The sequence below is a fragment of the Pinus tabuliformis genome, chromosome 7, assembly GCF_031772625.1.
Source record: "Pinus tabuliformis cultivar Carrire ecotype Pingquan chromosome 7, CPIR1, whole genome shotgun sequence".
Classification (NCBI taxonomy): domain Eukaryota; kingdom Viridiplantae; phylum Streptophyta; class Pinopsida; order Pinales; family Pinaceae; genus Pinus; species Pinus tabuliformis.
Window position 1 is genome coordinate 414543001 of NC_142293.1, and position 26620 is coordinate 414569620.

The following is a 26620-nucleotide window of genomic DNA, read 5'->3' on the forward strand; positions in this document are numbered from 1 at the left end:
TTAAGTTTGTTGTTGTCTCTTGTTTATTTGTTTCAGGTATTTGAAGGAGAAGAACTCAAAGTAAGTTGGAGCAAACGAGCGATGTCATCATCAAGCGAGGTAGTGTTCCAAGAGGCAGGTCCTCTTATTTGATTCTAGTTTAAGGAAGTTCTCATTAGGTTGTTCAATTTGTGGCTAGACCCACTCTAGGGCTAGAGGGATCACTTGTGTCCGCAGAGGAGATTTACCTACTCCACAAATTGGAAACTCTGTTAGGGAACCATCCCTCTCATTTGATCGATTTTGATTTCATGGTTTGTGTGAGATTTTGTTGTATCACCTTTTCCCTTTGGTCTTCTATGCTTTTCTTGGTGTACTCATCTGAGTCTGAAATTTACAATGGCACGCCTGGTTTTGGCCTCTGAAATTTTTTATTTTTTTCTGGAAATCCTCAATTAGTGCGTTTAATTTTCTGAAAGTCGCACTGAACAGTGCGAATTTCTCTCAAACAGTCATGTTGTCCCCCCTTACGGTGATCGTTGTCAGTTAGGCAATCATGTTGATTCCTATAAGTGAAGATCACGGTTTCTCCTTAATCATAACCAATGTGCCTTGCCCTCTTAATTTATACCTCTTAGCTTTTTTTTCCTGTGCTCTCCCTGATTCGAAAGTTTCATTAGATTGGTTTGCGTGCATGTTTGGTTTGAGATTTCCCTACTTGATTTTTGAGTCTTTGGATGGTTTATGACCATAGGGCATCTAGGTCATTGTTCATTCAGTTGTTTCCATGCTTAGTAAGTCACGTTGTTGGTTAGCTAGTCCATGCATTTTGTTTTTAGGCCCTTTATTGCTTTGATTTCAATTGAACAAGTTTGAAAAGCGTCGTTTGTTCTTCTCTTGATTAAGCCTCTCTTTTTGGGAATAGATATCATTTCTTGTCTTGTTGTGGTTGAGTCCCTGCATCATTGCTCTAGAAAGAATTCTCTATTTGTGCCTGGCATTTGATTGATATTAACTACATTAATTTTTTCCATTGAAATTTTTGTGTGAAAAATCATTTTATCATTCCATTGAGAAGTATATCTTTCTAGTTTGTTGAATCAATATGTTACATTAGATAGCATCGTTCCAAACTAGAGTTGCATCATCATTTGCATTCGAAAGGTAATGAATTCACTTTATTGTTGAAAGGACTATTTGAAGTGCATTCGATAGGGAAGATAGGAAGAGAAAGGAACTTTGATTATTTTGTTTTCACAAGTAGTGAAAACGTCATCTTACTTTCGGTTGCTTATTTTTTGCATTAATGGTTTTTCTCTACTCTCATTAGTGTAAACATTCATCGAATTGAAAGGGTTTTGTCTCATTTAGCTTCATAAAGGAGTTTTTCTAAGTCACATTAATAGGGCCTGAAAACTGAGACATAACTTCAAGCTAAAATTTAAAATGTATTCAATTAACCTAAGGCACATTTGAAACCTAACGCTCACATTTTAGAGGTCTATTCTAGAGACATGTTTTGATGTCCTTAAACCTAGCAGTTGTCATTCACTTCACCACTAGACAGTGCTAGTACAGAATTGTGCTCCCCGTATCATCGTGTATATAAATGGAGACCCCACTAGATTTTCAATCCTTTATTGACAGGAAGCCGAGTCTTCTTCCTTGTAAACATGGTACACCGAACACAACATTCGGGGAGATTGTTTCCCCATACTTCTCGGTTCGCTAGGAGGTATTATGCAATTCACGGTTACCTAGTAATCATTTTTGCCTAGATTATCCTCAGCACTCATTTTGATATTTTGGACTCCCTAAATTTAAAAGATCACTGAGTGCTTGCCCTTTCGATTTCTTTTCAAACCGAAAGAGATAAAGTCATATTTTTTTTTTCTCGACACTAAAAACATGAAAAATGCTAGTCTGTTTTAGCATCTTAAAAATTGTTGCCTACGATCACATAAAATTTGTGATAGTCCCATTTTCAACCAAATCGTGGTTACCTTTAATAAATTTTGTAAAATCCCTAAAATTAATGTCTTTCTTCTTCTTATTTGAGACAAATTCATTGTGCTTGAACCATCAGGTTCACCGAGTTGCTCTTTTACTCCTCCATCTGAAAGATCATCTAAGGATCCTCTTCCCAAACTCTCACACTCACTCAGGGATTAAGATGTTGAACTTGGAATTGTTCTAAATATTCAACCTTTTTCATCTCGTCCTCCCCCATCAGATACTGGGAGACCTTACGAATCTAGCCCAAAATCTCTGAATATTCCTATCCAGACTCCCGAGAGTCCGCTGACTCCTGAAGGTCAACAAGGACTGGTTGCTTTCCGTTGTGATATAAATACAACATCCATACAGTCCATACGATCGACCAAGTATTCCTTTGGAATTATCCACTCGAAAATATTTGGTTTCCCATTGTCGTTTGTTTCCATGCATGGAATCAGAAGGTGATGTCCTAGTCTCCTCTCAAGGTCACTTGGAGATTTCTGCTACACATACTCCTCACGTTGTTGATGAGCAGGGATATCCATTCCCTCCTGAAGGATTTCCTTACATGGGAAGCATTCTGACTAGTGTCCACCCTAAGTTACCTCATGATTGTGTTTTTTTAGCTCAGTTGGTTTCATGCACTCCTAGTGCTTTGTCGTTATATCACAACCCTATCTAGTCATCTAGCACTATGCATACTTCAGGTCCGTTCATTCATAACTCAACCTCTCAACTGATTGTGCATTCTATAGTTACCTTAGCTTCGGTGCAACCCACTATTCCTAATCCACTTGTTTCATCATTTCAGATGACTCTTCCTGTTCAACCGTTGATCTCGAGTCAAGTCTCCATCAGTTCATTGACCCCTCCAGTAAGTGGACAGTATGTGCCACCACCTTGGGGGTAGAGCCCGAACCTTTCAATGATTTCTGTCACAACCAACGTGAGTGGCTCACAAACTCACATGGTTGGAATGAACCAACCTACTTATGGTGTTATTCAGAACCCTGCTAGTCCAGCTGGATCGAGTAATGTCCAATACGAGTAGCCAAACCCTGCTAGTCTATCTGAGTCAAGTAACGTCTAGTATCAGCAGCCATATGCTTTTCAGTGTCCATTCCAACATCCTTATGTTCCATATGGTTCATAAGCGATGGTAAATATTCCTTACGTCCCTCAAACTTGACCATATATTCAACGTGGTCCATCCACCATGCTTGGTGGATATGTCCAGATCAAATTCAAGAATATTCAATGTATTTCTCTAGGAACTATTCAAGTACCCTTGCCACAACAAGGGAAACCCTTGCAACAACAAGGGAAAACTTCGTAGCTAGAAGGGCCACCTTTGTAGCAGCAAGGCCAGACACTGTAGCAACAAGGAAAACTACAGCAACCGCAGTGGAAAACCTTGCAATAGTTATAACAAACTTTGCATCCACATGAACAATTTTCTCACCAAGCTTCCCAACCTATGCCTTTGTAAGGTCAATCTCTGTAGCCACAGGGACAACCTTTACTGCAGAAAGGCCAACCCTTGTAGCAACAAGATCAACCTGGGCAGCAACAACCCTTGTACTCATATCAACAGGGTCAACCTTTGCAAGGCCAAGGTCAAGTCCTGTAGCAGCAGGCTCAAAATCCCTATGTCAAAGGGAAACAGGTTCAGAATCCTTATGTCCAAGGGCGGCATGTGAATAATCCTTATGTCCAAGGGAAAAAGGCTCAAAACCCTTATGTCCAAGGGCAGTAGGTGCAAAGTCCATTTATCCAAAGACAATAGGCTCAACAACCTTTTAACCTATATGTTGCTTATCAACAACCTATGATCGGACATTATCAAGGCTACTGAGGTTAGAATCCTCCCTACGAGAAAGGTGACCTATAGTGGGGACAAAATCAAATTCCATATGCATGAAATCCTCCACTATGGGGACAAAATACTTATCAACAAGGATGGGTTCTACAATCCGGGCTTGTTCATAGGCCCTAAATGCCTTTTAATACACAATTGCCTTTCTTACCCACATTGGAGATGCTAGATGTTTCTAGATTCATGAATGATCCCATTCTACATTCACCGTACTGGCCTTATGTTCCGTCCAATATTCTGAGAGATTTTCCGAAGTTCGAGGGAAAAGCAAAAGAGGATCCATAAGATTACGTGATGACATATCATCTTTGTTGCTCCTCTAATTTGTATGTTTATGATTCTATTCATCTTCTACTTTCTCAGCGAACCCTCACAAGTGTTGCAGCCAAGTGGTGCATCAAATTTCCTCGGGGTACCTACAATGACTTTGACACTTTCGCTATGGCTTTCCTTACACATTTTCAGTTGCCAGTTCACTATGAAACTGACACCCATCTTCTTACATCCCTTAAGCAAGACACTACGACCCATATCTCTGATCACATCCATGAATGGAGGAGTCGGCGTTGCGTGATCAATTTTGAAATTGCTGATCAGTTTTTGATCGAATGCTTCACCAAGTCATTCATCAACAAAATCGTTGAAGACATAACCATGGGTGGACGTGGCACTAAAGAACACGACATCACGCCTACCTAGTATCTAGATCTTGTATACTCACAATCTGGCATGTTATATGATATGTTACCCAATGTATCGAGACCATCATCTGATCTAGCAACATGGAAGTCTCCCGCTACACTAAACCAATTACTCAAACATTGATTCCAATGATTCCTCCCAAAATTCACCTGGTCCTTGTAAAACCTCGGAGGTTCACGTTGTCCAGTCTACCACAGCGGACAAATCCTCTAAATGTAAAAAGATTAAAGGCAAGGGTAAAACCGATGGCCTGAAACAGCGCCCTCCTAAGTCATCTGCTAGTGATGCTTCTCAATGAAAGTCGAAGTGTTCATGCCTCATCCATGAGGAGGATCACTACACTAAAGATTATCCCCGACGATCTGAGGTTAGTCATTTGCCCAAAGGGACCCTAATTGTCCTAAAAGAGCCCTTACCATCCTAGCAGTGTCGAATGGTAGACCAGCCTCAGTCATCCACTTCCTTAGGTTCCCAAGTGTTTATGATGAGTTAAATGGTAAATGTGGCTACCAAATAGAAATATTATCAAACACCTACCCCGAAAACAGGGAAAGAGAAAGAATGTGCCCCTTCCTCATCTGTCACATCTTCCTCTAGTCCTCTCCATATAGAGTGGCCTAATCCAGATTTCACTATTTGACCACCCTCTCGGGGTGTGCTACGAAAGTCTTCATACAATCTGAATGATCGAGCTACTCAGCATTATAACATTGTTGAGGATTTGGCTCAAGTGCCATCATCTATGTATGCTCTCAATGTCCTCCAAAGCTATTTGTCTCAGCGGAAAGTGTTGATGGTGGCTATTCAAGGTATTGATCCATCTAACTCCAATCTTATTTGTTTCGATCTCGAAAACTATGTTCCAATCTTACTTCATTAGATTTCCTTTCTCATCCAGGTGATCATTAATGAGAAGAAAATTCAAAAGACTCTCATTAATGAAGGTGCTTCTACCTACATCATGTTTGTCACTTAGTGGAAGGCAATTAGTTCTCCTACCTTGAACCAATCCCCTAACACTTTGGAAGCTTTTGATGGACGCGATTCGCGACCATTTGGTGTCCTTCCTAACGTTTCCATTACTTTGGAGGGAACGACAGTTCATGTCAAAGTATATATTGTTGATGCAAATCTGAACTATGATCTTCTACTCAGATGAAGTTTGACCCATGCCATGCATGTTGTAGCCTCTTCTCTCTTCTGAGTGATTCATTTTCCCCATCAAGGAAAGATTGTCACAGTCAACCAACTCTCCTTATTTGCCTCTTCCTCCTCGGATGACAATGTTCCTTATGTTAAGCACATTGATGCTCCTTGTGAGAGTGTGGGGGCAAGACTTTTTAAAGATCCCGCTTTGATGGGTATATTTTTTCTCACACCTCTGCATGTTGCCTCCATCAGCATGATCTCGGTTAAGTTTGATCCTTAGGTCATTCCCTCGCTGGATCTCGTCGGTACATGGGGCAATGTTATATCTTTTTTTTTCTCTGTAAGACTATGCTATTTATATTACAAAAAATTCAAAAATTACAGCAAAAATTAGAACAGGGCCATGGCCCTGCATCTCCAGAGAGATTTTCCCCATAATGGACCTTTAAGAGCAACATCATTACAAAATTGGAACAACTTTCCATCCTTCCGACATAGCCAGCATCTAAATCGACACAGTAGACATATAAACCGCCACGATGGACACATAAACCGACACGATGGACACATAAACTGACACGGTGGACATATAAACCGTCATGGTGGACACATAAACAAACCAACAAAGAGAGCAGAAAAGACGAACAGAGAGTTGCGTTCCTAGCAGCGAAAGACAGAGTGACGGTAGAGCTAATCCTCATCGGTTGTGTGAGGCTCATCCTTCGCTTGACCTTTGAGCTTCTGAGATTCCTCCATGTCCGAGTGCAACGACCTCTGTACCGGCTCACTGGGGCCAACATCTGCAGCTTGAGTGGCTTGGGGAGAGTCTGCTCTGGTTGGCCGCCTCATATCAACCGTAGGAACTTGCATGTCAACCACTGGCACATTCAGGTTTTCCAAAGGCCCCCTGAGATTGCTGCAGTGTTCCACCATGACTGAGATAATGAGAGTGTTGTTCTCCAGAGTGCAGGGGATCTGGTAGCGAATAGCTGGATGCTCCACATGACCACAGTCCAGAATTTCTCCCCACCCACGCACATTGCTACGGCCTGCAAGTCTGCTCGAGTTTCTGTTGTGCTCAGAAGTCATTTCCACCGAGGAGGAAGGCGAATTGACTGGTCGCTGAGTAGCAGAGCGACCCCTGGAACCGCCACGACGACTGCTCATTCTGGGCCTTTCTCTTTGCATCTTCCGATTATCCTCCAGACAAGAATTCCTCTGAGAAATCTTGCACTGAGCCAGAGAATGTTCCGTCTCTGCCAGCTTCTACTCGGACCGCTTGAAGGAATGAAGAAAAGCGACATGGGGTTCGAGTATATTGAGCGCCATTCTCCTTGTTCTTTGTTGCACATTGAATGCCGACTGGACCAGCCTTAAAGCCCAAATAACTTCACCTTCCGTCGAATTTATTACGCCTGCATCCTGGTAAGTCGTGGCTCGTCTGGGCTGACACATGCCCATGTGACGAGCCACCTGCCTTTCACGCATCAAAGTCACCCGCATCCGGGAATGGGGCAATGTTATATCATTAAGCTCTACCGAAATTAATTATGTGGAGATTGTTTCAGCCTCGACATTGGTATCCTCTGATCATCCTATTTCGAGTACATCTCTCGACACGTATTCTCAATCCCGTGGCTTGGTTCTTCAAAATCTCCTGATCCCTTAGCTGATACTTTTCTTTCTGACGAAAGTATCATGGATGTTATGTCTCTAGAGGAAGTACCCTGGAAGAACACTCATAATTGTTCCTCGTTCTTGCCTAGCCCAGTGACCATGTCTACTTGTCTTGAGAAGTTCTCTTCTTGGTTCTCAACTCAACCACTTTAGACATTAATCATGACTCATGAAGTTTGGTCAGAAGGGAACATGGGTAACATTACCCATACGATTCTAATTGATATTTTTGTCCAGCCTGATATTTTTGTCCAGTCTGGTGTCATTGAAAATGTTCATATTGGGGTGACTTGTTCTCCTGATGAGATCAAGCTCTACACTCGTCTTTGTCAAGAATTTCAAGACGACTTTTCATGGTCATATGAAGAAATGCCCAAAATTGACCCAATTATAGTTTTGCATGAGATTCCAAATTATTCCTAATGTGAATCCCATTTGACAACGAGTTCATCCAATGCACGCTAGAAAAGCGACTGCCATTAAGGGGGAAGTTGAAAAACTTCTCAAAGCTAGATTTATTTATCCAATCCCTCTAGCAGATTGGGTGTTGAATATTGTACCAGTGACAAAGAAGCAACGCACCATTCAGGTTTGTGTTGATTACCCTGACATAAATCATTCTTGTCCAAAGGATAATTACCCCACTCCTTTTATAGACCAAATCATCAATGAATGTGTGGGGAGTGAAATATTTTCCTTCATGGATAGTTTTTTTGGTTACAACCAAATAAACAATGCACCAATTGCTCAAGGTAAGACTACCTTTATCTGTCCATGGGGGACTTTCGCATATTAAAATCTCCCTTTTGGCCTTAAGAATGTTGGGGACACTTTTCAATGAGTAATTTCATATGCTTTCCATGACATAAAAAACATTGTTCAGACTTATTTGCGTGATCTTCCCACTCATTCACGTAAGCGCCATGACCATCCAGACCATCTTTGACAAAAAAAAATTGTTGTAGACACTACAAGATTCGGTTGAATCCACATAAATGCGTCTTCTGCATTGAATCTGGGTGCTTCCCCAGTTTTATTGTTTCAAAATATGGGATTCACCTTGATCCTCTTAAATTTGAGGCTATTGTCAATTTACCCCCTCCCTCTTCATTTCATCAACTATAGAGTCTACAAGGGAAAGCAAGTTTCCTTCGTCATTTCGTGCCTAACTATTTTGAGCTAGCTTCAGGGTTCATCGGATTGCTTAAGCAAGGGATTCCATTCATTTGGGATGAGGTTGCCCAAAAATATTTCAATGACCTAAAATTTTTCCTCATTAATGCTCCCTTGTTGCATCCTCAGAACTACCACCGCAATTATTTTCTCTATCTAGCTGCAACCTCTAGCACCATTCCTATGGTGTTGGTACAAGACGCTGACAAAGGCCATGATAATTTTATTTATTACCTCAGCCACAATCTCCTTCGTCCTCATACGCATTATGCTCATGTCGAGAAGTTGGCTTTGGCTATCTTTCAGGCTGTTCAGTGCTTTCAGCATTATATTCTCCTACGCACTACCACGGTGATTTCTGAGTGCAACCCCATGACTTTCATTCTGACGGATTAGTTACTGGGGGAAAGTATTCTAAGTGGGTTGTCATCCTCTAAGAATTTGATTTGGTGTTCACTACTACCAAATCCAAGAAATCACTTATATTTTCCAAGTTAATTTTCTATCTTCCCTCTACTTCTCTTCCTCTTGGAGTTGATGAGAAGCCATCAGACGAGACTCTTTTTCTAATTAGCACCCTTGAACCTTGGTACGGTGATATCATCATGTATATCCAACATCTACATTCCAGTCTGCATTGACCAAGGATGATCGATGACACATTTGACATCAATCCCAACCTTATCGCATCATTGAAGACACTTTATACAACGTTGGTGTCGATTCAATTATTTGTCGATGTTTGACTCTCAAGGAAGCTGAAAGAGTCTTGGATGACTTTCATTCAGGAACATGTGGCTGTCATCCATCTGGCTAGGCCACTACTCAAAAGATACTTCCTGCTGGTTACTTTTGACCATCCATCTTTAAGGATTGCATCCTTAATGTTCTCAAATTCCATGAGTGCCACATTTATCAATGCAAAATGTGCGAACCACCCCCTCTCCTTCACCCCGTTATTACCGTTGGTCCCTTTTCCAAATGGGGCATCCACCGTATGACATGTAACCCTTTTTCAGCTAGGGGGCATGGTTATATTATCATTTCTATGGATTATTCCACCAAATGGGCTGAAGCAATGCCTACATATTCAGTTGACAGTAAAATGGTGGCTCAATTTCTATTCAATCAAATTATTTCCAGGTTTGGAGTGCCTCAAGCCATTGTCACTAAGGCTCCCATTTTAGAGATTACATGATGGCTGAGCTAAATCTACGCTGGGTTTGTGTCACGATGGCTCAACCCTATATTACCCTCAAGCCAATGACCAAGTTGAGGCTCTGAAAAAAGTTGTTCTTACGATGCTTCAGTGCACCATTGGGATGCACAAGTCAAATTTGCATCTCATGCTTTTCTCAGCTCTGTGGGCTTACCAAACCTAGACCAAAGATGCAACTGGATTCACACCTTTCCATCTCATCTTTGGTCTGGAAGCAGCTTTACCGATTGAATGTGAAATTCCCTCACTCAAACTGGTTGTCGAACTACTCCCTGAAACCTCGCCTCAAGAATAGTGCCTCTTGTATTTACAACGACTAGATGAAACTCACCACGTTGTTTCTTTAGTCATTAAGGCACAGAAAAAGCGAGTTAACTCCCATTTTGATCAGTAATTTTCTCCTCGTGCTTTTTTTTATGGCAATTTGGTCCTCTTATACGACCAAGTAAATGATAAGTTGGGGGTAGTTAAATACGAACCCATGTGGCATGGGCCCTATATTGTCAAAAGAATGTTACAAAAAGGGGCCTATTGTTATACAAGAAAATGACCTTCTCACCAGCATAGACGAGAAATACATGATGACTGAAGGACTAGCCAAGTTCACAGGCCCAATTGCTAAGCTAACATTGTCTAGGCACTAGCAACCTTCTTTATAAAGCTTTCTAGCAAGGCTAAGGGTGCGTTAGTGCCTAGAGTAACTCTGTGTGTTACCTCAAGAAGAGAGTTAGTGGACCTTAATGAGTGTCTATGGCTCAAAGGAACAAGTTGACCGAGAAATACCACGAGATTCTCTCCTGTGTCATCTCACAAAAGCAGGGAAACATCAGAATTCGACCTGTTCAGAGGAATTACTAATTCCTAATGGAGTGTACAAATGGGAAAGAGCACAAAGGCATGGAAACATCACTACTTTTACCTGATGGAACTCATGAAGGACTTGTAAAACCTGTCCTCACATGCTATATATGCAAGGCTAGTGCCATTGTGAAAGAGGTCGATCCATTTGAAAGGATTGCCTATTTGATGATTGAGCATAGTCTTAGACTAAGGCAACATAAGAGGTTAAGAAGAGAGAGAAAGAGGGAGGAGTTGGAGGGGTAAGGGAGGGTTGATACAACTGATGGTTTTAATCACTCTTTTCTACATCAAAATAGAGCTGCAATTCTGTTATCCACTCCGCGATGTTAGTAGTATAACTTTTTTATATGTTTATGCAATGTCATTATTATGAGTGGCTTAGATATATGCGACTAGATATCTTTATATGTTAATGCATTGTTTATCAAGGATTTATGTTATGATATTACACTTTTCTTATCTATGTGAAAGTTTTGATCTGGAGCTGGCTCAGGGGTCTTCCGCCTGGCTACATTGTGCTCTCCAGCAATACCACACCAAGACTTGAGGTCATAAGTCCTTCTTCTTGCTTTGATTCTCATTTGTTTAACATAGATATGCATGTAATGTTGTGAGAGCTGCATCTAATCTGACTGTCTGCCAAGGATATCGAGAAGATCCTTGAGGGTTTCTACGTCACCAAACACCCGTGCATTAATCCCTATAGCAGAATTGGTTTCTCTACTGGGGACTACACTTAGTTCCTAGATTTTCCTATAATTTTCCTAGATATCTCTTTCTTTCAGGCCTTCTTGTACTTCTTTATTCCCTTTTTGGCCACTCACGACTGTACAACACCCTCCTTCGAGTGCTCAACCCTAGATTTGATCCCCACGACCTATTTTTTTAGCCTTTTTCCTCGCCAACATTCTCTACTAGTGTAAACAGTGCTTTATAAAGCATTGTGGCCTCCCAAAAAGTGTGTTAAAGTTGCAAGTAACTCTATATAGCCTCTAGTACAGAGCGTTAGCCAACCATTTCATGATAAACAGACTACTCCGTTACTTCATGGGTTGGGAAAACTTCTTGTAGACTGACTAGGGATCTACAACTGTGCTTGTTTGAATGATTCGCGTTTTAAACAAAGCTTTTTTTAAGAAAATAGCTTTAATTCCTAAAAAAAAAATTTCATAGAAGAAAAAATACAAATTTTTTACTATTTTCTACTTAGTTGGTTAGATCTACATTATTTGGATTCAAAATTTCTTAGTGAGCATTGTAGTTTTGCCGGTTACTCTAGTCTTTTAATGAATAGGATGCATGCTATATATATTGATGCATGAATCAATCTCCCTTTATAGAAGCAACTTATTCATCAAAAGTGAAAATTTACAAGCATTGTTTCTACATGATTCGAGTGAGAGTCCCATATAACTTCATACATCAACACCCCTACCAAAGACTCTAATGAAGTACATTTAAAATCTAGCTAATAAAATCAATCAACGACTTTTTTAGTAGTAAACACACATTAGTTTAGGCTAGGATCTTCAGATAGGGTGTGTGAGTTAACTGGCTAGGATCATACACCAAAAATAGTGTCATTAACGAGAGAAATCCTTCTAAATTCATACTATCTACGACCACCCTACTAAAAATGGAACTAGATACGAGACAACATCGGACTGTAAATGAACATAGCCTACCTTCACTTACATATCCTTTGTGTATTCTGTGTATTGGGGATCCCTTCAGGGATATCAGAGCTGCGTCAGGGACTCTAGTATCTTGCCCACACAGCGTAATGTCTGCAACGTTGTCCCCCCTAGTATTGTTTTTGATTTGAGGTATCCTTAATCATCATAATTTTAGCGATGAACATAAGGTGACTAGGGCAAGCTGCCCTAGTACCTAACACAAATGAACCTACTCTGTCTTCATTTCTGGGAGGGTGCTCATCTTCACGAGACTACTTGGCCCCTTAATCTGAGGTTGGGGTGAAGCTCAAGAGTAATCGTAACTGTACATTTTGCCAACTCTCTGTTATCTATTGTGATACTATGTTTCATCTCCAGTGATCGGCGATTATCAGACAGGGTCATTTCCGTCTACTTGTTGATTGATTTCCTTAGTGTATTTTTTATCTTTTAAGTTCTAGATTGTTATCCCCTAGAATTTAATAAATATCACTGTAAAATTTATTCATAAAATTTATCAGCCACTGTGGCTACATCTGACCCTCGACATCAATCTAGATGGTTGTTAGGTCTTTCCCCACTCATTATGGAGGATCCACCGAGACCCAGTTAACCAAATTACCCATATTCGTGCAATCAGCCTCCTAGATCTAACACTAAATTGGTTTGGACATCCCAGGATTCTAGCTTACCAAAAGATTTATTTACTGAAGGTTTTATTCCTCCATACAATCCTCCGATCATGAATCCATTAGGATCACTCTTGATTCCAATTGCATTTGTACCTCCTATGTCTTATGTTTGACCTATTACCACCCTTCCCATTCGTGACTAATGCGTCGTAGGATTTTGTGGACATTTTTGGTCCACCGCCACCTCCCCAGTCGACAGTCAGTACCACACCTCTGATGGAAAACTTTTCTATCCCACATGTCCCACATTCAAACCCTATCATGACACCCAGCATGAGTGGAACCTAGTATATACTGAGTTCCGCCCCTTTTGCGTGAGCTCCCAGACCTTCGACAAGTGCTACATATAGCGCTCCTTACAATGCTCAATATAGCACAGTTAAAAGGGGTCTCGTCAACAACCCCTATGGTTGGCATCCATTCTTTAGTTCTAACCCCCAAGTTCACATGCCTTGGGGCAATGTTCCCAATATTCACATACCAACCGGGAATGTTACAGTTCTGCCTTCATTTATAGGACAACATGGATAGTCATTGACTGACGTGAAGCCTCCTTATGTTAGTGAAGGACCTATAGTTAATTACATGGTAAGCGGGAGCCTTCAACAAGGTTCCAATCAATCCATATAGGCACCCCACCCTCAACCTAAAATGAGTCAAGGGGGCATTCCTTATCTTGGGGCCACTTACAACCCCCATAATAACAATCCCTATGGGAACCCACATTACATGACTGTACCCAAACGAAATTACTATTCCACACATCTTGTGTATAATATTGGGAACAACATGATGGGAGGACCACAAGGATCCTCAAGTCATATGTCATCACCTTGGTTCGATTCGGGGGCATCAAATACCTTCCCTTTCTTGGAAGTGCTTGATATCCCCAACTTGTAGAAACTCAAAAATAACACTGGCACCCATCTACTTACATCCCTTAAGCTAGACAGTGCAACCCATATCTCTGATCACATCAATGAATGGAGGCATAGGTGTCACATGATCAAGTTTGAAATTGTTGATCAGTTGTTGACTGAATGCTTCACCAAGTCATTCGTCAAAAAAATTGTTGAAGACATAGCCATGGGTGGTCGTGTCACTGAAGAACAAGACATCGCGCCTGCCCAGTATCTAGACTTTGTCTACTTGCAATCTGGCACGTTATATGATATGTTACCCAATGTGTCAAGACCATCATATGATCTGGCAACATTGAAGTCTCCAACTACACAAAATTCACGTTGTCCATGTAAAACCTTGGAGGTTCACGCTATGCAGTCTACCACAGCAGACAAATCCTCTAAATGTAAAAAGAAGGGTAAAGGCAAGGGTAAAACCAATTCCCTGAAATAGGGCCCTCCTAATTCATCTGTTGGTCATGCTTCTCAACGAAAGCCTAAGTATCCATGCCTCATCTGTGAGGAGGATCACTACACTAATGATTGTCCCCAATGATCTGAAGTTAGTCATTTGCTCAAAGGGACCCTAGCTGTCCTGAAAGAGCCCTTACCATCCCAGTAGCCTCAAATGCTATAGCAGACTCAGTCATCTGTGTCCTCAGGTTCCTAAGTGTTTATGATGAGTTCACCGGTAAATGTGACTACCAGATCGAAATATTATCAGACACCTACCCTGATAGTAGCAAAAGAGAAAGAATGTGCCCCTTCCTCCTCTATCACATCTTCCACTGGTCCTCTCCATATAGAGCAGCCTAATCCAGATTTCAGTATTTGACCACCCTCTCAGGGTGTACTATAAAAGTCCTCGTACAATCCAAATGCTTGAGCTGCTCAACATTATAACATTGCCGAGGATTTGGCTCAAGTGCCATCAGCTATGTCTGCTCTCGAGGTCCTTGAAGGCTATCTGTCTTAGTGAAAAGTGTTGATGTCGGCTATTTGAGGTATTGATCCATCTGACTCTAATCTTATTTGTTTTGATCTGGAAAACCATGTTCTAAGCTTACTTCATCAGATTTCCTTTCTCATGCAAGTGATCATTAATGAGAAGAAAATTCATAGGACTATCATTGATGAAGGTGCTTCTACCTGCATCATCTTTGTCGCTTGTTGGAAGGAAATTGGTTCTCCTACCTTGAACCATCCCCTAACACTTTGGAAGATTTTTATGGACGTGATTCACGACCATTCGTTGTCCTTCCTAACCTTGCCATTACTTTGGAGCGAAAGACAGTTCATGTCAAACTATATATTGTTGACGCAATTTTGAACTATAATCTTTTACTCGGATGAAGTTGGACCCATGCCATGCATTTTGTAGCCTCTTCTCTCTTCCGAGTGATTCATTTTCCCCATCAAGGGAGGATTGTCATGTTCGACCAACTCTCCTTCTTTGCCTCTTCCCCCTTGGATGATAATGTTCCTTATGTTAAGCACATCGATGCTCCTTATGAGAGTGTGGGGGCAAGACTTTTTAAAGATCCTGCTTTGATGGGTATATTTCTGCTCCCACCTCCACATGTTGCCTCCATCAACATGATCTCGATTAAATCTGATACTTGGGTCATTCCCTCACTGGATCTTGTTGGTACATGGGGTGATGTCATGTCATTAATCCCTACCAAAATTAATTATGTGGAGATTGTTTCAGCCTAAACTTCGGTATCCTATGATCATCCTATTTTGAGTACATCTCTCAATGCATAGTCTCAATCCCATGGCTTGGTTCTTCAGAATCTCCCCATCCCTTAGCTGATAATTTTGTTTCTCACGAAAGTATGATGGAGGTTATATCTCTAAAGGAAGTACCTTGGAACGACACTCATAATTGTTCCTCGTTCTTGCTTGGACTTGCGGCTATGTCTACTTGTATTGAGTTCTCTTCTTGCTTCCTGGCTCAACCACTTAAGACGCCAATCATGACTCATGAAGCTTGGTCAAAAGGGAACATGGGTAACTCTACCAAAGTGATGCAAATTGATATTTCTGTCAAGCCTCGTGTCGTTGAAAATGTTCATATTGGGGTGAACTTTTCTCTTGATGAGATCAATATCTACACTCAACTTTTTCAAGAATTTTGAGACGTTTTTGCATGGTCATATGAAGAAATGCCCGACATTGACCCAATTATAGTCGTGCATGAGATTGCAAATTATCATAATGCGAAGCCTATTTGACAACAAGTTCAATCAATGCACCATTGAAAAGTGATTTCCATTAAGGGGGAAGTTGAAAAACTTCTCAAGGTTGGATTTATTTATCCAATCCCTCTGGCATATTGGGTGTCGAATATTGTACTGGTGACAAAGAAGCAATGCATCATTCGAGTTTATGTTGATTACCATGACCTAAATCGTTCATTTCTGAAGGATAACTACCCCACTCCTTTTATAGGCCAAATCATGGATGTATGTGTTGGGAGTGAAATCTTTTCCTTTATGGATAGTTTTTCTTGTTACAACCAGATAACATTACGCCAACTGATCAAGATAAGACTACCTTTATCTGTCCATGGGGGACTTTTGTGTATTAAAATCTCCCTTTTGGCGTTGAGAATGTTGGGGACACTTTTCAAAGAGTGATTTCATATGCTTTCCATGACATTAAAAACATCGTTCAGCCTTTTTTGGATGATCTTCCCAGTCATTCACGTAAGGACCATGACCATCCAAACCATCTTCGACAAATTTTTCTTTGTTGTAGACACTACAACATTAGGCTGAATCCGCATAAATGCGTCTTTTGCATTGAATTTGGGTGTCTACACAGTTTTATTATTTCAAAAGATGGGACTCGCCTGGATCCTCTTAAAGTTGAGGCTACTGTCAATCTACCCGCTCCCTCTTCATTTCATCAACTACAGAGTCTGCAAGGGAAAGCATGTTTCCTTTGTTGTTTCATGCCTAACTATTCTTAGCTAGCTTCAGGGTTCACCTAGTTGCTTAAGTAAGGGATTCCATTCATTTGGGATGAGATTGCCCATGAATCTTTCAATGACGTAAAATTTTTCCTCATTAATGTTCCCTTGTTGCATCTTCAGAACTACCATCACGATTATTTTCTTTATCTAGCCGCAGCCTCTACCACCATTGCTATGGTGTTGATACAAGATGCTAACGAAGGCCATGATAATTTTATTTACTACCTCAACCGAAATCTCCTCAATCCTCAAACACATTATGCTCATGTTGAGAAGTTGGCTTTGGCTATCTTTCAGGCTATTTAGCACTTTCAACATTATATTCTCCTCCGCACTACCACGATGATTTCTGAGTGCAACACTATGACTTAAATTTTGACTCGTCAGTTACTGGGGGGCAAGTATTCTAAGTGGGTTGTCATCCTCCAAGAATTTGATTTGGTGTTCACTACTACCAAATCCAAGAAATCACTTCTATTTTCTGAGTTAATTTGCTCTCTTCCCTCTACTTCTCTTCCTACTGGTGTTCATTTGAAGCTACCAGACGAGAATCTTTTTGTAATTAACACCCTCGACCCTTGGTATGGTGATATCGTTATGTATTTCCAAACCTCTACCTTCCAGTCTACGTTTACCAAGGATGATTGCTGACACATTCGACATCAATCCCAACCTTACTGAATCATTGGAGACACTTTATATAATGTTGGTGTTGATTCAATTTTTTGCCGATGTTCAACTCTTGAGGAAGCTGAAAGAGTCTTGAATGACTTTCATTCAGGAGAATGTGGCAGTCATATATTTGGCTATGCCACTACTCAAAAGATACTTTGTGCTGGTTAATTTTGGCCCTCCATCTTTAAGGATTGCATCCTTGATGTTTCAAATTCCATGAGTGCCACAAATATTAGCACAAAATGTGTGACCCACCCACTCTCCTTCACCCCATTGTTACTGTTGGTCCCTTTTCCGAATGGGGCATCAACTATATGAAAAGTAACCCTTTTTTTGCTAGGGGGAATGGTTATATTATCGTTTCTATGGATTATTTCACCAAATGGTCCAAAGCAATGCCTACATATTTAGTTGATAGTAAAATGGCGGCGCAATTTCTATTCAATCATGTTATTTCTAGGTTTGGAGTGCCTCCAGCCATTGTCACCGACAATGGCTCCCATTTTTGCGATTACATGATGGTTCAGCTGACTTCTACGTTGGGTTTTCGTCATGATGGCTCAACCCTATATTACCCTCAGGCCAATGACCAAGTTGAGGCTGTGAACAAAGTTGTGCTTACGATGCTTTGGTGCACCATTGGGATGCACAAGTCAAACTTGCATCTCGTGCTTTTTTCAACTCTATGGGCTTACCAAACCTTGACCACAGATGCAAATGGAGTCACACCTTTCCATCTTGTCTATGGTCTGGAAACAACTTTACCGATTGAGTGTGAAATTCCGTCACTCAAGTTGGTTGTCGAACTACTCCCTGAAACCTTGCCTCAAGATCTTATATTTAGAACAATTGGATGAAACTCACTGCATTGCTACTTTAGTCATTGAAGTGTAGAAAAAGTGGGTTAAGTTCCATTTGGATTAGTGAGTTTCTCTTCGTGTGTTTTCTGATGGCAATTTGGTCCTCCTATATGACCAAGCAAATGATAAGCTGGGGGTAGTTAAATTTGAACCCATGTGGCATAGGCCCTATATTTTGAAACGTGTGTTACAAAAAGGGGCCTATTGTTATAGCGAAATGACCTCCTCACCATCTTAGAGGAGAAAGACATGATGACTGAAGGACTGACCAAGTTCATAGGCCCAGTTGTCAAGCTACCATTGTATAGGCACTAGCAACCTTCTTTATAAAGCTTTCTAGAAAGGCTAAGGGTGCGTTAGTGCCTAGGGTGACTTTGTCTATTATCTCAGGAAGAGCGCTAGTGGACCTTAATGACTTTCTATGGCTCAAGGGAAAAAGTTGATCGAGAAATATCCTGAGATTCTCTCCTATATCCGCTCACAAAGTAGGGAAACATTAGAACTTGACCTGTTTGGAGGAATTACTAATTCCTAATGCAGTCTACAAATGGAAAAGAGCACAAAGACATGGAAACATCACTAATTTTGCCTGATAGAACTCATGAAGGACTTGGAAACACTATCCTCACATGCTATATATGCAAGGCTAGTGCCATTGTGAAAGAATACAAACCGTTTGAAAGGATTTCCTATCTGACTGTCGAGCTAGTCTCAGAGTAAGGCATTAGAAGAGGTTAAGAAGGGAGAGAGAGAGAGAGAGGTGTCAGAGCGGTAAGGGAAGGTTGATACAACTGATGGTTGTAATCACTCTTTTCTACATCAACATAGAACTACAATTGTGTTGTCCACTCCGTGATGTTAGTATTATAACTTGTTTATATGATTATGAATGTTGTTATTATGAGTGGCTCAGATATATGTAACTAGATATCCTTATATGTTCATGCATTGTTTATCAAGGTTTTATGTTGTGATATTATCCTTTTCTTATCTATGTACAGGTTTTGATCTGGAGCTGGCTCAGGGGTCTTCCGCTAGCTACATTGCACTCTGCAGCAACACCACACCAAGACTTGAGGTAATAAGTCCTTCTTCTTTCATTGATTCTCATTTGTTTAACATAGATATGCATGTAGCTTTGTGACAGCTGCATCTAATTTGACTGTCTACCAAGGATCCCGGGAAGATCCTTGATGGTTTCTACATCACCAAACACACGTGAATTAATCCCTATAGTAGAATTAGCGACTTCGCTGGGGACTAAACTTAGTTCCCTGTTTTTCCTAGAATGTTCCTAGATATATTTTTCCTACAGGCCTTCCTATACTTCTTCATTCCCTTTCTGACCACTCACGACTATACAACACCCTTCTCTCAGTTCTCAACCCTAGATTTGATCCCCACAGCCTATTTTTTGAGCCTTTTTCCGCACAAACATTGTACGCTATTATAAACAGTGGTTTATAAAGCATTTTGGCCTCACAAACAATGTGTTAGTTCTACAAGTAACTCTCTATAACCTCTAGTACAAAGCGTTAGCCAACCATTTCATGATAAACAAACTGCTCTATGACCTCATGGGTTGGGAAAACTTCTTGTACACTGATCAGGGATCTACAACTGTGCTTGTTTAACTCATTTGTGTTCTTAACAATGTTTTTTTTAAAGAAAATAACTTTAATTCATAAATTTTTTGTTTTCATAAAGGAAAAAATAAAAAAAAATTACAATTTTCTGCTTAGTTGGTTAGATCTGCATTATTTGGTTTCAAAAGTTCTTAGTGAGCATTGTACTCTTTTCGATTATGCTAGTGTTTTAATGAACATGATGCATGCTATATATATTGATGTATGAATCAATCTCCCTTTGTAGAAGCAACTTATTCATAGAAAGTGAAAATTTATAAGCATTGTTTTTGCATGATTTGAGTGAGAGTCCCATATAACTTCATACATCAACACCCCTACCGAAGACTCTAACAAAGTAAATTTAAATTCTACCTAATAAAATCAATCAACAACACTTTTTAGAGTAAACACACACTAGTTTAGGCTAGGATCTTGGGATAGGGAGTGTGAGGTAACTAACCAAGATCATACACCAGAACTAGTGTCATTAACAAGAGAAATCCTTATGCACTCATACTATCCCGGACCACTCTACTAAAATTGGAGCTAAATATGAGACAAAATTGGACTGTAAATGAAGGTAGCCTACCTATACTTACATATCCTTTGGATATGTTGTATATCGGGGATCCCTTCATAGATATCAGAGCTGAGTCAGGGACTCAGGTATCTTTCCCACACAGCGTACTGTCTGTGACTATTTCCCCTGCCCCAGTAGTGTCTGTGATTTGAGTATCCTTAGTCACCATACCTTTAGGGATGAACATAAGGTGACTGGGGTAGGTTACCTTGGTACCTAACACAAATGAACCTACTATGTCTTCAGTTTTTGGTAGGGTGCTCATCTTCACGAGAGTACTTGGCCCCTTAATCTGAGGTTCAGGAAAAGATCAAGAGTAATTGTAGCTATACATTTGGCCAACTCTCTCTGTTATCTATTGTGATACTAGGTTTCATCTCCAGTGATAAGTGATTATCAGACAGGCTCATTTCCCTCTACTTGTTGATTGATTTCCTTAGTGTATTTTTTATCTTTTAAGTTCTAGATTGTTATCCCCGAGACTTTAGTAAATATCACTGTAAAATTTATTCATAAAATTTATCAGCCACTATGGCTACATTGGGCCCTCATCGTCAATCTAGATGGTTGTTAGGTCTTCCCCCACTTGTTGTGGAGGATCCGTCGAGAGCCATTGAACCAGATTACACATCTTCGGGTAATCAATTTCTGAGATCTAACACTGGATTAGTTCGAACATCCCACGATTCTAGCTTACCGGAAGATTTTTTTCCTGAAGGTTTTATTGTTCAATAAAATCCTCTGATCACGAATCCATTGGGATCACTCTTGATTCTAGTTGCATTTTTACCTCCTATGTCTTCTGTTGGACCTGTACCACCCATCCCATTTGGGACTAATGGGTTGTGGGATTTTGTGGACACTTTTGGTCCACCGCCACCTCCCGAGTCCATAGTCGGTACCACAACTTTGATGGAAAACCTTGCTAGCCCACATGTCCCATGTTCAAACCCTATCATGACACCCAGCATGAGTGGAACTCATTATATACCAGGCTCGGCCCCTTTTGTGTCAGATCCCAGACCTTCGACAAGTGCTACATATAGCACTCCTTAAAATGCTCAACATAGCACAGTTAGCAAGGGTCTCATCAACCCCCTATGTTGGCATCCATTGTTTAGTTCCAACCCCCATGTTTACATCCCTTGGGGCACCCTTCCCAATATTCACATGCCAACCGAGAACGTTATAGTTCCACCTTCATTTACAAGACAATAGGGACAGTCATTCAATGACATGAACCCTCCTTATGTGAGTGAAGGACCTATAGTTAATTACATGGTGAGCAGGATCCCCCTCAACAAGGTCCCAATCAATCCATATGGGCACTCCATTCTCAACCTAAAGTGAGTCAAGGGGGAATTCCTTATCTTAGGGACACCTACAAACCCCATTCTAATAATCCCTATGGAAACCCACAGTAGATGAATATACCCCAAGTAAATTATTATTCCACACATCTTGTCTATAATATTGGGAACAACACGATGGGAGGACTGCAAGGATCCTCATGTCAAATGTCATCACCTTGGTTTGATTTGGGGGCATCAAATATCTTGCCTTTCTTGGCAGTGCTTGATATCCCTGACTTGTACAAACTCACAAATGACCCCATCTATTACAACTTACTTTGACCGCTAATCTTGCATAAAATCCTGACAGACATCCCAATGTTCGAAGTGAAACAAGGGGAGGATCCAAGTACGAACATCACCACCTATCATTTATGGTGTGTTTCTAACTCCATGGTAGATGATAGTATCTAGCTATGGCTTTTTCCCCACAGCCTTATTGGCAATGCAACCAAGTGGTACATCGAGTTGCCACGGGTGTCAGTCAATAACTTTGGAGCTTTGGTAATGGAATCCTTAACACACTTCCGGCTACCCATCTGCTATGAAACTGGAACATAACTCCTCACTTCATTATGTCAGGACATCACCACCCACATCTCTGATCATATACATGAATGGAGACATAAGCGAAGGCTAGCCAAAGCTCCTCTCCTAGACTATCTACTAGCCGATTGGTTCTGCAAATACCTACTCTCCTAAATCACTAAAGATGTCACCTTAGGTGGTGCAATCATGGAATACCAATCCATTCGTCGTGCCCAACACGTAGATTTGATATATTCACAATCTACCACTTTTATACAATGTTATTCCTAATGCCCCTCGCAACTCCAATGCTCTTACTACTCAGCAACTCAGAGCGCATGCCGATGGTATTATCAGAGCTACCTTCAGGGCTACTGTAAAACAACTTAGCAGGTACATTGCCCAGTTTTCAGTTGACCCCCCTACCAAATCGACTACTCTTCCTACATCAATGATAAACTCTATGTAGTCTACACAAAAACCCGATGGTAAGAATAATAAGAATAAGAAAAAGACTACTCCTTCTGAAGAGCAGTCAACAAAGAAGTTAAACCCAATGTGGAAGGTTGTTGCACCCTCTGACAATGGAAAGCAAAAATCCGCCAAATTCCCTTGCAAAATCTGTACAGAAGACCATATGACATATCGTTGTCCCTGTCTCTAGGAATGCATAGATTTCATTGCTAGAAAGGACACCAGTAGGATCCCTGTGGTCCTAAACAATCCTTTCCCTACTCAACAACAACAACACCTTATTGCAAACCAACCCCAACCCTCGCAAGTGGACAGTCGTGGTTCACATCATCCTTCAACTGGTGAGGGACCATCTATCGTTTACACCTTTGAAATGGTAGATCTTCAAACCAGAGCCAAAACTTATGGATCTCCAGTCACTAATGCTGAGAAAGCCTCCTAGAGTCAAAACTCGTTGCTGCCTAATGATCATCATATCGAAAGGCTAGTTTCTTATCTTCTGATTCACCGCCCAAAAGGGTCACTTCGTCACACAACACATAATACATTTGCACGTGCTCCCCCGAACTATAGTATTATAGAATATTTGGCATAGGCACCGTCAGCTATGTCAGTGCTTGAAGTATTACAAACCTGTTGAGCACAAACGAAAGATTTTCTTTTGGAAATTGGTGGGGTCGACCCTCAGGATTCCATGCTTGCAATTTTCGACATGGACAAATGTAAAACTCCCCTTTCACACCACCTTGCATTTCAGGTGCAAATATTTTCAAAAGGGAGAGGACTACATAGAACTATCATTGACAAAGGTGCTTCAACCTGCGTTATGTCGGCTTCATGTTAGCTCACTTTCAGTTCTCCAACCCTCTCTTCTCTATTGAATTCCCTTGAGGCATTTGATCACCATAAATCTATCCCAAAAGGTTACCTTGCCCACTACCCCATCACTTTGAGTGGGAAAATGGTAATGATGGACATTGAAGTTATATATCAAAAACTCCACTATAATCTTCTTTTGGGCCGCAGTTGGAATTATGACATGCATGCCATTGTGTCTTTGGTCTTCCTCCTCATCCTCTTTCCATTTGACTAGCTATCCTTCTTCACCCCGGATTACTCGTCGTTGCCTAGTGGCACCGTACCTTTAGTGGGTGGCATACTAGACTCGGATGTTAGTATCGGTACCGATCTTTTGAAGGGTTCTTCCATGATGGGCTGATTTCCTCTCACACCACCCGCAATTCCACAGATGGTCTCTATGGTTTCATCCATATGTCACAAACTAACCGATCCTTGGATCCTCTCAGCCCCTTCAGACATTTACACTTACGGAGAAAAATGTCGCTTTCACCAGCTAAATTGGCCTACCAAGCCATTCAATCTACATCCTAATCTCTGGTCACTTTGGTCAAGACCAATGGTACCTCCTCCTCTCCCATAAATTCTCCTTCTAACGATCTCCTCAATCAAGTCCTACCTTTAGATGAAGATATTTGAGAGATCAATTGTTTAGAAGAATGACCTTGGGAGGACTCTCACCATCATATTTCGATATCTGATTGGGACATGATGCCTATTCAAATCTTGTCATTTGATGCACCTAAAATCATTCCCTTGCCTTATACACTATCCAAACTTTGGATTTGGACAGGAACATGGGTGACCTTTCAAACATATTTCTCATCGATATTTTATTCAACACAAGCATCGGGGAAAATATACAGATTGGAGCCAATTGCAATCTTGAGGAAATTTCAATCTTGAGGAAATTTCAATCTTCACCTGCTCTTTTAAGGATTTCCACGATGTTTTCCCTTGGTATTATGAGGAAATTCATGGCATATATACTTCTATTGTCAAGTATGCGATCAAGAAGTATCAAGCATTCTTTTTATGGTATTTTTCCTAGTCGTTAATCCAAAAAATCCTCGAGTCTCCTTCTCTGGGCCTGTTAAGCTACCACGAAGAAGATAGAGCATTCTTTTATGGTATTTTTCTTGCTCATTAATCTGAAAAACCTTGGCTGTACTTCTTTGGGCTCATTAAACTACTACAAAGAAGATATGAGCATGATCTTTTTTAGGACCTTTTTCTAGCTTAAAATGAAAAAACCCCGAGTTACTTCTTTAGGCTCGTTAAATATTATTGAAGTAGAACTGAGCAACTCTTTTTCTTTCTTTTTCTAGCTCACTAAACTGAAAAAGATACACTGAGAATTCCTTTTAGGAACCTTTTCTCGCTCATAAAATCGAAAAATCCTCGAGTTAATTCCTCATGCTCATTAAAATCTTATGGAGAAGCTTCGAGAATTGTTTTTACGAACTTTTCTTGCTCGTTAAATTGAAAAAACCTTGAATTTTTGTCATCAGTCTCGTTAAACTTGTACGAGGACGATATGAGCGCTATCTTTTTTGGATGCTTTCTTTCTCTTAAATTGAAAAATCCCCGAGTTTTTCCCTACTTTGGGCTCGTTAAATCTACGAAGAAGAAATGAGTAGTTCTTTTACCTCTTTTTCCTCACTCATTAAACTGAAAAAGATACCTCAAGTTTTCTTCATTTAACTCGTTAAAATTTGATGAAGGTATATCGAGTTTTTCATCGCATGACTCATTAAAATTTCATGATCAATATCGAGTTTACTCCGTCTCCTTATACTCGTAACAAAGTGAGGCAAACATTTATTGAGCATAGGTTTCTCTTTATCTAGACTCAGTAGATTACTTACGGAAAAGGAACCTTTTTGGGTATGCTATTAAACCTTTCTCGCACCTTATTAACAACTATGACAAAGGGACCACCCTGGAGTCATTCTTTATGATCTTTTCACACTCTCAAAATATGAAAATACCACCGAGTTGTCCCGTCTGGACTCATTAAATTAAACAGATGAGGAATGGAGTCACATTTTACGATCTTTTCAGAATTTTGAAACATGAAAAGACCAATGATTTTTTCTGTTTGGACTCATTAAACTAATTAGATAGGGCATGGAGTCACACTTTTACAATCCTTTTTAGACTCTTAAAACATGAAAATACCGATGAGTTTACTCGTCTGGACTCACTAAACTAATCAGATGGGGAAAGTGGACAATACAATTACTTTGTGTTCAATATTTTGAAAAGAGTTTTTTGGCAACAATTGCTCCCTTGAACATGGTACTAACTCAGATAAACCTTCCTTGTGGTGGTCTCTCAATATGAATCTTACCATCCTATGCATTTAGCCTATATACCCTGATGTTCTTGCATCTTTGTATCCTAACACTCTTTGGTGTTCATGAGTCTAGTGCTTCATGGTTAAAATCATTTCCATGCCTTCTATTGTTCAAGGGAAAGCCTTTATCTTTTGTTTCCTCCATCAAACCATCAAGCATATCCTGTCATCATGCCCTCTGTCGCTTTGACCCAATTCTCAAAATATTCCTGAAAAAACAATCATTATTGTCTCGTTTCATGTCGACTGATGTAGGAAACATTATTGCCTACCTTTCGACAGGTATATTCGTATTGACTTCAGCACTCTCTAGGAACAAGGCATAGAAACACTTTAGTGCTTTGGTACTTGCAAACATCAGGGCAGGTCACCTTGTGTTTGGTCAAAAGTTTTCATTATTGGCTTCTGGTTAAATGATTCTA